At 36.3% G+C, this 14,229-nt stretch overlaps 1 protein-coding gene across 2 annotated transcripts in view; it reads right to left on the bottom strand.

Moving 5' to 3' along the window:
- LOC150105831 (phospholipid-transporting ATPase ID-like) overlaps window positions 1-13,464 on the bottom strand; it is a 311,509-nt gene extending 298,045 nt beyond the window's left edge. Inside the window, exon 1 of one of the 2 annotated variants that reach the window (XM_090394368.1) lies at window positions 13,352-13,464. The gene's annotated coding sequence lies outside the window, so the exon portion shown is untranslated. Of the gene's footprint in view, window positions 1-12,567; window positions 13,220-13,351 lie in introns of those variants that run through there. The other variant, XM_090394369.1, reaches the window with a different exon arrangement.
- Between the last annotated feature and the right edge of the window lie 765 nt (window positions 13,465-14,229).

Raw genomic sequence — 14,229 nt, 5'->3', positions numbered from 1 at the left:
CAAACTTTTTTACAATCCTGCCATGGGCATGAATGTTTGCGATTGTCTGTGACAACACTAGTGGTAGTGGTTGACAGTAGATGACATTGGTGTAGATGATGAAAGTAGTTGTGACTGAGTGGTGGAGATGGAGAGGTGTGGTGTAGGTGCCCTCCCTCGACGAGTCTTTGAACTCCCTGGAGGTGTCATGTAATAATAATAATATTCCAGGATGAATTATGTTCCTCTTCATATGAAGAGGATCCTTTGGGGAGTGAAAAGGATTGTCAGTTTAAATTTTAAAAGAAGATGTTTAATGTTTCTGTTACATTTTTTTTTTTTTTTTTTTTTTGGAGGTTTTGAGATATGAAAGAAAAATGGCTTTCCTATGTCAGAAGTTATTTGCTGAGATAACATCTCTTTTAATCAAACTAGACCACATAAGACATTTTTCTGGCTAATTGTTACAGCCTCAATCCCACAAACAGTGTTTGTAAGATGGCAAGAAAGCATGGAGGGTTAAGATTATCAATATGGGAATTGTAGCTATAGTCTTAAAAATAAATAAATAAAAAATACACTATTATGCCTTTAATGTAACTCCCACCAAAGAAAAGATACAGACTTAGTAGATTAATCAATACTGTGAATGGCTAATAACTTTTTTCTATTTATTAGTCTGTATTTTTTTTTTGTTGTTGTTGTGGTGGTATTTTTTATTTATTTTTACATAGTCCAGAAACTCCATTCTACAGACCAAACATAGAACTTTTTTCAAAAACATACAAGCCACTTCAGGCCTCCAAGAAGTGGAGTGGTGGTCTCATACCAAGCAATGAAATTCATCTCCTGCCTAATGACATCCACGTCCACAACAGGATTTGAACCTATAGCCCTGGAGAGTGGATACTAACCACTTGGCAAACCAGACCGGCAATGTGAGGGTATACATTACGCATGACATATGTGAAAATGCTAGCTATTTAAAAAACTTCTAATGGGGTCTATTTTGTGAGGCAAATGCATTACTACCACAGAACAGCTACACTGTGGATAAAGAACTTGACATTGTTAGCATTCAAGAATGTTTTAGCAGAGCTAATCTCTTTGCTAGGTTGGTAGGAAAAAGACCCAGAGGAAGACCAAGATCTAGATGGATTGATACAGTAAAAAGTGCCTTAGAAGATAGAAATATCATATATGATAATATTGGAGTCTTGATAGATAACAGATTAATTTGGAGGAAAATTGTTCAGAGAAAGTTTTATTTATTTTTTTTTTTATGATGACCCTCACACATGAAAGGTTGCAAGACCCATAATACTACAATGGCATGTGTGGGCACATGATTAAGGAGAAAATGTAGCCTGTTGATATGTTTCTTAAAGAGTGGGAGGTTGTACTCGGTGGAAAAAACAGTATGGGGGACATTGTTCCAAAGAATAGAGATGGACGGAATAAAAGAGAAGTCAGTTCAGTGTGTTGGAAGCTGGACAATGTATGAGTGTGACAAAGGCTGCTCTAGTTCTTAGATGGTTAGAAGAAAGTGGAGGAATGGTTAGCAGCCAATTCAGAAGAGCAATGCCAATGAAAGTACCTACAGAAAAAGGCACAGCGATGAAACAGAGTGCCTATGATAAAGTGATTGAAGGGAGTCTGTAAGGGAAGAGCTATTAAGCAGAAAGCCCTCTTCTGAATATCATGAAGAATTCTTGGATAGGTCCTGGGTGCTCCACCTTAAATTGAACAGTATTCCAAAGTTGGTTGGATTTGAGACTTATCAAGTATTAGGAGTATAGAAGAGAAAAAAATACCAAATTTTTTTTTAGACACTAAGGAAGCTATGCAAGTAATATGTTTGTGCCAGATAAACTGAATGTGACAGTCAACCCAAGTAGAGAAAGTTGATCTTGAAAGGATACTGGAACATTATCAAAAATGAGAAGGAATAAGGTAGGATTTTTCTTGCAGGTAATAAGGTAGGCTTGAGTTTTTTTTGGCATTGAAATTTACTAAGTTGCCTTCACCCCATTTCAGGATATTAAGACGGTTAGTGTTCAAGTCAGGTTATGGAGGATTTTGAGGCATATAACATTAAGGTACTACAGGGTTTATCAAATAAAGAAGAGGACTAAAGAGTATTATCATTGCCAAAGCTGTGAATAGAATCTGAAATCAGAGAAATGTCATTGATGTAAAGGAATGAAGAGTGTGGGTGAGAGTACAGAACCCTGGGACACTCCAGCATTGATGGGAAAATCTGATGAGAGGAAGCCGTCCACCATGATATACACACAATAAACAACAGTGAGAAAGCTAGCAATCAAATCACAGAGTGTAGAAGGGAGGCCATAAGATGGTAGTTTGTTGAGGAGTTTTCAGTGCCAGACATGATCAAATGCCTTTAAATATTGAAAGCAACAACATGAGTTTCTCCAAATCTTTCCATGGCAAAGGTGGGCAAAATTAGCTAAAAGGTCAGTTGTAGAACGAGCACAGCGGAATCCATATTGATAATCACTAACTGTTCAGGTAATGAAGAAGCCGGTTGCTGATAACTATCTCCACTTTTGAAAGTACTGAGGTGAGGACAATGAGTCGAAAGTTAGTAATGATGTAACTTTTCATGTAGTACTATCATAATGTTCTGTATATCCAACTGTGATTACATGTCAGGAATTTGATGACAAAGTGCTCCATTTGAAAATTTGACAAGAGATAGGGAACCCTCATTTCCCTGATCTTTCATTTCTTTTATCTCATATAAAGGCAGAATTGATGATAGTTGAAGGATGTGATAGGCATGTATATTAAAACAGAGTACATAGCAGCATCAGAGTGTATTGTACACCTGCTGTTGTGATGACTATGAAATATTGCAATATTACTTAAATCCTTATTATTATAACCTGGTTAGTTTTTCTTTACCATGAAGATTAAAGATGAGTACCTTCTTCATCCCGCTTGTCATGAGCGTCTTTGTGTACATTGATTGCTACGATCTCATACTAGAGAAGTCATCTTAGAATCTTCTCTTTCTGTTAGCTAAAAATCTCATTACTTAATTTTACCAATCATTCAGAACTTTTTTTTGATATCCTCTCTTTCAAAGCTGATTTTCTTAAGTCTGACTTTCTAATAATGAAGTACTGTTCCTTGAAGATATTAATATTCACAAGTCCAACTTACGTTTTTCCACATGACTGATCTAGCAAGTAGAAATATCAAGGCATTTGCTATTACCAAAGATCTCACACAAACTTTCAACATGCCTACCAGAATACCAGATGATCTTAACCACTATCTCATTCTCATCAGTGACCCTTAGAAGTATGCCCCAAATATTGTCTGTCTCCTAGGCAATTCAGACACAATCTAATGTTGATTACTTTTCACACAGCAAAATCACTAACATAACTATTCTCAACCACATGTTGCCTGGCATGATCTTTTTGATTACTTATGACTCATTTCCTTATTTGGATTACTGCTTTCAATTTTCTGATTCAAATCTTTGTGGCCAAACATGACAAATAATTCTTATTAGTATGGAAACATTCATTCCCCATTCCACTTTAAATTCTAATCTTAGTTCTACAAGATGTGCACATCACATCTGGCTTTCAGAAAATCCATCTTCCTTTGCTTTTTGTTCATACTAATGCAAGAAAATTATCAATACATCCAAAATTAATTTTCAATAAAGGCCTAAAAGTAGGAAACTGGCATCATGACCAAATGGCAATCATGTTGTCTGATCTCCTGCTACTGGACATAACTTTCGTCCAACTCTGCTTCCATCTCTTTTGCATTTTGAATGCCATGTTGCATCACTGCCCATAAGCAAAAAAAACCTATCTTTTGGCTTCTTACATTAATTCTTATACACTGAAGATCAGTGTAAGAATTGGTAAATGACCTATCATTCCAAATACAAACATTCAATGCCTGCTTTGGTTTCATGGAAGTCTATGTTACTTTTTTATTCTTTCTTATTTCAGTAGCTCTATCTTAGTTTAGAAATTAGTTCATATTCACCACATTGCTTGAACATACTTATATCAAAGCATAGGTTTGGTATAAGTGTCAATAACATCTTCAATTGGAGATATTTTTCTGATTTAGGAAAAAAAAAAAAAACTTTGCTTATAAAATAAATAGTTTACTTAAGAAAAAGAAGGAAAAAACAAACAACACCTTTTATTTTTTTGGATCAGCAAATTCTTTGCCATCTCAACCAGATGGCAACCTACAATTTTCAGTATTTCAGAAGAAAACTCTCACAGACCATTTTATTCATGGAGTCACAACTCATTCTAGTCAAAAATTTGGAACTGATAAGATCTTAGTACATTGTGCTGATACTTTTACTACCAAGATTATTAATGCAAAACCTCCATGGAATCAAAAGATTCATTGCAGAAGGTACACACTGTCACACACAAAGCTCAAAGCTTTAACTCATTCAACGTGTCTCCATTCACACTAAGGCAATGCATTCTGCTCACCAACCGCCATGGAAAGAACCTTCTCCTCATTGCTTTGCTCACCATCTTTTGAGTTTTCAGGAATGGCCTTTTATAATTTTCCTGAGTTTGTGCTTTATATTTTTTTTCTCCCTAATTTTAAGATTGTAAACAAAAATACTCATATAGTCATTTCCACTCATTTGTGTTTTTAGATCGATTATTTGAGGGTACATGTGTGGGTAGTGATGCATGGCAGAAACAAAATATTAGGTATTTACGGATCAACTTTCTTTCAGAAACGTTCTCTCTCCTGTTTCCAACTCCTTTGCTCAAACCCTCTTTATGTACAGCTTCAAGGAATGCTACCCACTCTTGTTCTACTACTTCCCTTATTCTATGAAAATCCTCGTCTCATTTAACCCAGTGATACTTCCTTTACCAACATATCTTTCAATCATATTCTCTCCCTTCTATCCACTAAGCTCTGCAAATGGCATTCCCTCTATCTTTCTTGGGGACAACATTTCATAAATCTGACACTACCTTAGCATTACTTATCTAGATCCCTTCCAATACATCCTAATCCCTTACAAGCCAGGTGACCAAAATGAACACACCAAAATGGAGTCAACATCTTCCCATTTTTTGCACTCTTCCCAACTTTGCATATCACCATTTAAAAACATCTCCCAATATAATTAACATAAGTTAATAATGGACCTAAAACAGACTTCTGCAGTATATAGCCAACTAAGTTTCATGATACTGCTCCTGGTAACTTGCAGTCCCAATTTGTCATACCGCAACTATTAAACTGAATTGGCAAAATCTATATCAGAATGGCTGGAGAATGTTTGCATCACAAAACCTCCAACACAAAAAGATGGAGACAAATGGGAGGAGGCGTATAACCATTTATGGTTATAAAACAGGCAAGGACGGATGGACACACACACCTTGGAAAGAAGTCAGACACTATAGTGTGAGGAACAAGCAGCCATGGTCATGGTGCCCACCTTAATAAGATGTAGGACCTCCTTTCGCTGCAATGACTGCAGCAATCTTACGAGGAATACACTCCACAAGAGTATAGCAATCAATGGGAATTTTGGACCATTCTTCCTATACGCATGTAATGAAGTTCTGGAAATTTTGTGGGACAGATATCCCTTGACCTCACCCACAAACCACACAGTTACAGTGTCTAGCTGAGAGACAATGCTCAGTTCCATAGAAATGCCAAAGTAGGTATCATTACATTGTCTAGAATGTTCAGATACCTCTCTGAGTTTGAATGTTTGAACTCAGAGAGATATCCCAAACACAAGTCAAACAGGACATAAAATCACTCCACCACCTCCGAATTTCATAGTTAGGGTTATACAGTCTGGTAAGAGACATTGACCAGGCATCTACCACAACCACACCGGTCCATCCCTTCAGTAGAGGGTGCAGCATGATTTGTCACTCCATACCAGCTTTCCTCCTTTCCTTTAGTGGTACACAGTGAACAGCATTCATTTCAGACAAATTATGGAGTCCACAACTGTGTTAGAAATTTCTACATGGTTGTAGACTCCATAATTTGTCTGAAATGAATACCAGCTTTCTAAGCTTTCACATTCCATTGTATATGCTCTTTGCACAACTAAAGATAATGCTGACTGTTGGTTTAGGTAATGGGGGACTTGCATATTAAAGTCCTACCATAGAAACTCAAATTGTGAGCCTCTGTTCTGAATATTTTTGTGCAGATTCTTGTTCCAGTTGATGCCCCGAACTCAACATTCAACAAGTTGGTTGATGATTGATGGTTTTTTAATATTATCCTTCATAGCATCCTATAGTCATATTCAGTGAGTGTGATGGGTCATCCACTGCAAATAACACTTGCAGTTGACTCCCTGCACTTCCAGCTCAGTATGATATTACTGATTGTAGACCTGGGATGGCCCAATTTACTGAACAGATAGGCCTACAACATGGCATCCTATCACGATGCCTCTTTCAAACTCCATCAGTTCCTTTCTCACAGTCATTTCATCCAAACACAGTTACACTGATTTGGAGCATCATACTTCAATTTATATCAGCTACCATGTAACAAGTCACAAACATGTGACTTGTTACATGGCATACAAAACTTGCCTATTGAGATATCTGTTGACTTCTTTTCCAAGCATCTCTTTGTACAGTGCATTTTAGCAGAGCTATGCTGATGATCACGAAGAATCCCACAATTCACAACTCAGTTCTGGATCCTACATAAACATAATATGAGAAATAGTGCATAAACAATTTATAATATATGTATGATGTAATTTTTCTCATTTTTGTGCAGTGACATGCAAATAAGTGCCTCCGTAACACAATTGGAAGAACCTTGCCCCCTTCGATTCGAGAAGGCCTAAGTTTGATTCTCGTCATGATGGAAGGAATCTTTATATGGAATTTTTCAATTGAAGGTGAGTTAGTCGATCTCGTACAGAAGTAGCAGCCTTCCCCCCCCCCCCTGGAAACACAGGTTTTTCATCCCGCATATAGACAAATTGGCTTTTAGGACGTGCAATTTACAGACAAAAAACACTAGTGGTGGTGGGCAGTGGATGGCATTGGTGTAGATGATGGAGACAGTTGTGGAATGGGTGCCCTCCCTCAATGAGTCTTTGGTCTCCTTGGAGGCATCACAAAACAATAAGAATTAAGAGATGCTTCCTGTCCCATCAATAATAAGGTTTCAAAAAGTACACAAATTCTGCTGCCATTTATGACATTAAGAAACAAATGAGTCAATTTAGTGTTATGCTGATGATGATTATTAATACTTAACACCTCCAGGGAGTCCAAGGACTCATCAAAAGAGGGCACCTGCTCTACAATGCTCAGTCTTCACCGCTCCACCAACTGCAATTACCTTCATCATCCACATCAACGTCATCCACCTTAGACCACCACTAGTATTTTCACAGACAATTACAAACATGCATGCCCAAGGTGAGATTAGAACCGGCAGCCTTTGGGCTAGAGAACAGCTATGCTAACCACTCTGCCAACCAGGCCAGCAATGATGGGGCAAAGAAACTATTTCACAGCCAACCAAAGAATGTAGACAAAGGATTTCTGAAGCAGACAAGACGGTATCAATAGCAAAACATGCCTAGTAATTTATTTCATTATTATGATCAGCACAAAAGAATCCTTAAAGAATTACATCTAATTCTTCATGAAACTAATATGAACTGAAGGGGCTTATCAAGTTTATTAGATGCTATGGTATCCAAATACCAATGTTGTGAGAAGTGTTTGCTGACCACTAAACTAATGAATTCAAATTGATGAGTGATAAATGATTAACACTAGGACTTCCTTAGGAAGCCCAACACAATTATTATTATTATTATTATTCAGGCCTCCAAGGAGTCAAAAGACTCATCGAGGGAGGTCCTTCCTAAGACATAAAGTCTGTCAAAGCTCATCGAGGGGAGGTCCCCCACTGAGAAACACAAAGTCTATCATACCACTCTATAAACTCACTGACCGTTCTCACTCCCACCACTCCATCAGGCAATGCATTCCACGGCTCAACCACCCTCCACACAAAGAAACCACTCCTTACCCTCTTGCTCACAGTTTCCTTTCGTAACTTCCAGGGATGGCCTCTCGTCATCACTCCTTCTCCTTCCCGCTGTTCAACCAAGCGAAAGAACTCCCCAGTGTCAATCCTGTAACCACCTCTCAACAGTTTAAAAGTCTCAATCATATCACCTCTCCTTCTTCTATCCACCAAACTCTGCAGTCCATATTCTCTCAGCCGATCCTCATAACTATCCTTGTACAGTCCTGAAACCATCTTTGTCATCAGTCTTTGTATCCTTTCCACAGTTAATTTATCCCCTTCAAATCCTGGGGACCAAATCTGAGAACAATAGTCCAAGTGTGGTCTGATCAGAGACTTATACAACGGAATGATAACCCTCTTATCTCTGCAGGTCAGTGTCCTTCCGTCTCATAATAGCAGCAATCCTCTGTGTTACCTTCACCACCTTTGCAATATGTCCCCTAAACTTCAGTTAATTAACCAAGTAAGCTTGGAATATGACTTAATAAAGGATCTTGTCCCCCTCCTCCAACTGGAATTACAGCAAAAACAGCTATGGTTAATGGACTATATCTGGCTATTAACTGTATTCTTCAGATATCTGTCATGTTTATATGTGGACTGATATTGTTTGAACTGAATTATAACTGCAGCAACTGAGGGTACACAGTTTATGCTGTATGTTCTCTAGCTGGTTTCTGTTTTGTGGGATGAAAAACTCTGCCACCTCCATATGAGACCAGCTAAGTCATCAAAATAATCCTTCACATATTATAGAATTTAAATACGAGGTCTTTCAAAATTAAGGGATATGGGATGGAAAGTTATAAACATATGACATAACATATACTAATAATAAATGATCCTGAATAACAGCTAAAACATGTCTTAATTAATCTGAGAAGACCTTTTGTACATGATACAACTTTGTATTTAAAAAACTGTAGTCTGTCCTCTAAAGTAACCGCATACTGTACAAAGAATGCCATCTATTTGACTCCAAAATGTCAAATTTTCCTCAATCCAAGAGATTCAATTCTCTCTTCATATTATATGTAATTTACAGTAAATTAACCATCCCCCACTTTTTTTTTAAGAAAAAAATGAATTTAAAAAACAAAAAAAGAAACATAATTTTGTAGTATTTAAGTTTCTCTTATAAACAGGTGCTGTGAATATGAAATTAAAACATGAGATCCAGTAAGATATGAGTATATATATATCCAAGAAAACTCGCAAATGCTTTAATGGTAGGTTTAATCATAAGCTACATAACTGCATAGCCTTTTAAGCAATGTGGACAACCAATCAGGGCTTTGGAACCTAATGATGGTAGCAAAAGCACTATGCCCATCCAAGGGTATAAGAGAGAGAGAGGTGGATAGGATGAAATAGTTGTATGCTGCTTAGTGTGGAGGGTGGTGAGAAGGAAATGCTCGTGGCAAGTAGAGGTGACCATTATTGGTGATTTCAATTATGGTGACAGGGATTGGAATTAAGAGATAACGTGGAGGGGAGAGAGAATGCATTTTTCCCTCTCTACTACTTTAGGTAGCATATAACATGGGACAGACGAGAATCAAGGGCTTTGCAATCATCTTATTAGAGGATGTTATTATAAATGGGATGGCAAATCTTTCTCTGATTGGTAAGAGAGAGTGACTGAGTGATCAACTGGGTGGTGGTCAGCCACATGAGGATGTCTGTGAGAAAGGGATATATGTGGTAACTGTCACTGAATGAGGTAACATATATATGTGTGGTAACTATCACTGAATGAGGAATCAGTGCTGCTGTCCATCTCTATGTATTCCAAATTTCAGGAGATTAAATAAGGTAGGTGTGAAATAGACAAATGAAGAGGCGGTGCATGCAGTCTGAAAGAAGGCAGTATAAGATGAGTGGTAATCATTTACATGAGGAGTATAAAGAAAAAGCAAGGAAGGCAACTTGCTTTGTAAAAAGGTAGCAAAAGTGCAGTATGACCAACAGTTAATGAGTAGTGCTACTGAAACAAAGAAGGAGGGGGGGGGGGGGATTGGGTAAAATCTTCTAAATAGCAAATACAAAATATATTTAGGCAAACAATGATCAGAGAAAGGAGGCATACCTGTAGTATTAAACACTAAACACACAAATTAACTTATTGAATGGTAGGTAATATCAAAACAAGAAATTACAGGTAAAAATCTTATTTGTGCCTAGTTCCATAGAGCATTTTACTAAGGAAGAAGTGAAGGAATTTTCCAAGTCATCAGGGAAGGTAGATGATACTGAGAAAAAGGAAAGGCTAGTCCATGTTGCAGATATTAACAGCAAATTAGGATATGAATACCAGGCATATACAAATTATTATTATTATCATACAAGCAGCTCCAAGTCCAAAGACTCTTCATAAGAGACCCAAACTATCCACACAGTATTATCATACCTCTTCTTGAGTCACTCATAACTGACTCTGCAACCCAATTCCATTAATTCACCATTCTCCAGCAGAAAAATCTAGTCTTCACACCCCACTAACTACTCTTACTCAACATCCAGGGATAATCTTTTGTTCTGTCCACCATAACCAAGTGCTGAAACACTTCCCCTGTATTAATCCTATAAAACCCTTTAAGTAGCTTAAATGTTTCTATCATAACCCCTCTTTTTTGCCTATCAGCTAACTTCTTTGCAACCCGTAAACTCTCAATCTATTCTGAGCATTTCACAGACCAATGACCATCTTGGTCACCTCTGGATCCTCTCTACTGCTTCCTCATCCCCAAGAACCCAAGGTGACCAGACCTGAGTACAGTAATCTAGATGTGGACATCAAGGCCTTATAAAGAGGAGGAACAATCTCTTTGTCGCTACTTGTTAGTGTGTTCTTCAATAGCAAAGTATGAGTTTATGAGCTACCTTGGCAAGTTAAGCAATATGCTCTCTAGACTTCAACTACTATCACCTCCAAATCTCTGGTTTCATCTATTTCCTGGAGTACAAATCCATCAATGTGATGCACAGTTTTTAATCTATTTACATTATATATATTAAACAGCCTAATTAAAATGATCCTGCAAGCTCTCCACATCACCTTGATTAACGATACTCTGCCCAATTTATGTACAAATCAAGCAATAACCCTAGCACAGAGTCTTACAGCATACCACTAGTCACTGCATTCTGCTCTTCCATATACTGCATTGTGGTATCTATCCATCAGTCGCCCTCGTATCCATGTAGCATTGTCATATTCATCCCATTTGTTCTAATTTACCTAACAGTTCCATTCTGTCAAATGCCTTTGCAAAATCCAGCAGTGTCATTGTGTAACCATTCCCTTTATCCAACTCAGTTGCCACTCTACTGTAGAAATTTAATAAATTACTAAAGGCATGTCCTGACCCCCCCCCCCTCATAAAGCCATATTGCCCTCAGAGTATGCTGCAGGAAATGAGGTAAACCGCAGGAAATGTTTTGGGAAAATTGGATAAAAAGCAAAAAAAAAAAAAAAAAGGTAATAATAACGGTACTAACTGCTAGATCTAAGTTCAAGACTTGGAAATAGTCATAAAATTTAATAGAATGAATACAGCACAAAGAGATAAACAGCACATTTAATCATTCCAATATTTTGTCTATGTCACAGAGACATCTTCAGGAATACAACATTTAAAATTGTATTCCTGAAGATGTCTCTTCAATTTAAATATAATTGATACAATTTAAATGAATACAATTGTAGGGCAAAGAGAGTAGTATATAGTTGACTGAATGAATTCAGGTAATCAGCCATTTATAAAGGGGATATGTAATATCCAGTGCAACAGCTTTTATTTAATTTTTTGAATATATAAATTAAGTATATACTACATGTCAGCTTTGCAATATCATGAATGTGTCAAGCACATCTTTTTGTATAACAAAATTTCAAGAGTGCCTTCATGAATGGCATACAGAATGGATTGCATAGTTGCTATTAAAAGCAGCAGCTTCTTAAATGAGCTCAGACCAATAAATTAACCTGATAGTTACAATTAACCCTGCAAATCTCACTGAATAAAATGGGAGGAAAGCCTATACTGGCATTCATTTTGAGCTACGTCAAAATACAAAGGTTTAGAAAAGTCAATAATACACCAGAAATTGCATGTCTAATTAAAATATCTTCATAAACTGGACTTGCTATGCATGTTACTTATTTTATATTTCTTGATAAATACAAAACATGAAATGTGTAGGATGCTTTTACAACTACGAGAAATTCTGGGAGGCTTATTTACTTTAATTCTAAGTGCAATATTTGAATGCTGTGTTTCCGTGCAAAAGTAAAACAGAAACATACTTAAAATGCTGAGTCATGTTTACTGCTAATTCATCTTTCAGTGCTCAATTTTTTTTATTATACGATCCTTGTAATTAGGTTTTATAAGCACGAAAAGTTGATTAACTACAGTTGCTTTAGGATTAAAGTACTTAAAAAGAAAACTACTGCATGTTTCTATGTCTAAATAAATATAAGGGGATAAAACTTACGTTTATGGAGTTCAATTGCAACATTTTGAAGCATTCATATACTCAGTTTGATAGTTAACCACCTGATACGAGCCAATATAGTTCTCCAAAAATCAATTTCATCCTAGAGTCAATATTACGAAATTCAACCATAACCTATTGTATTTTGATACGGCAAAAATATCGAAATGTGCTGCCACGCTGCAGAAAAGAATTTCAACTGTTATTGAAACTGGGAAAACGAGACGATAATCAAAAGTTGAATGACACAATGCAAAAAAAGTGTGCTGTATGAGAAGTTACTAAACATGGGCCTGAAGTGACACTGCATATATCACTGATACACACCCTAATATTGGCAATCATTCTTCTCAACACAGGTCTATTCTTCGCTCTAAATATACGTACAATACACTGATATTCTTCTAGTGTAAAAAATCGGAGAGTACAAAACACGTACCTCTACCCTTAATGTTAAGATGTAGGTTGTAGTTTTTCCCCTTCTTTAAGTTAGCTTACTAGATTGTTAACGAAAGAAAGTTTATATTTGAAAAGAATCCAGAAATGGATACAATTCCAATCATAATAAGTTTAGAATATATATTTACTTGCAAGTTAAAATACTTATTACTATTTTCTGATCCTATTTACAAACAACAGCCGTTGCCAATGGCAACTTTTGACAACTAAACACAAAATTTTATCTCTATGATCTCAACTTATAATTTCAGCACTTAGCATTCCATGTCACACAAGACAATATTTCAGTGCAGTAACCAGCCATATCAGGTTGGCAATTGCTTACCATAATTGAAAATGTTTATTTATATAACTATACAACCAACCACCCTCCCAAAACATTTTATATTATTTCACATCGCATGAACACACCCATACGTCATATTACACACATTTATAACTGCAAAAATACAAGAACCCTCACGTGGAGAGAGAGCAATTAAAAAAAAAAAAAAAAAAATATATATATATATATTTATTTATTTATTTATTGTGTGTGTGTGTGTGTGTGTGTGTGTATTTATAAATATGAAGTTGATCATTTGTCATTGATTAGAATAAAATTAAATTAAAGCAGAAATCAATTATTTTTTCTTTCTGATCACAGTTGATATCTGCCTTAAATTAGAATGCCAATGAGCTCTATTATATAGCCATTTTCAACACACATTACATTTCCGAGGTGTGTGTGGGGTGGGGAATCATGAACGCCGTATAAGAAAAAAAAGTATGAAATGTAAAAATAGAACATTTCTGTAAGAATTCTTATTATTATTATGGCAAAATGCATGCATCAGAGTATTTATATAATGTAAAACTAGTTGTGAGTGTTTGTATTGCCTTATGACAACGTTTCTTATAAGGTACTTGTGTATTCGATTCTAGTGAATGACAAGAAAAACCTCTTCTATGCTTTATTTTTTTTTTCATTCTTCAGCTGCCTTTAGTCGATCGAGATTTTTCCTTAGGGAAAGTAGATATTTCAAATCTGTATCTTAAGAAAAAAAAAAGGAAAAGAAATGTTCTCAGAAAACTCAACTGTAGAAGCTAAACCAGCTTAGAAAACAATATATGAGTGTTATAGTTTAGGAACACAAGATGACGGCAATCAGTGGCGCACTCAGGATTTAATCTTGGGGGAGAAAGAGCGCTCAAGATTTAATT

Source organism: Typopeltis vanoorti, chromosome 6 (assembly GCF_054136105.1).
Source record: "Typopeltis vanoorti isolate ZY-2024b chromosome 6, IOZ_Tvanoo_1.0, whole genome shotgun sequence".
NCBI lineage: Eukaryota > Metazoa > Arthropoda > Arachnida > Uropygi > Thelyphonidae > Typopeltis > Typopeltis vanoorti.
The sequence above is the reverse complement of the archived record's forward strand: the minus strand, read 5'-3'. Positions and strand labels throughout refer to the sequence as shown.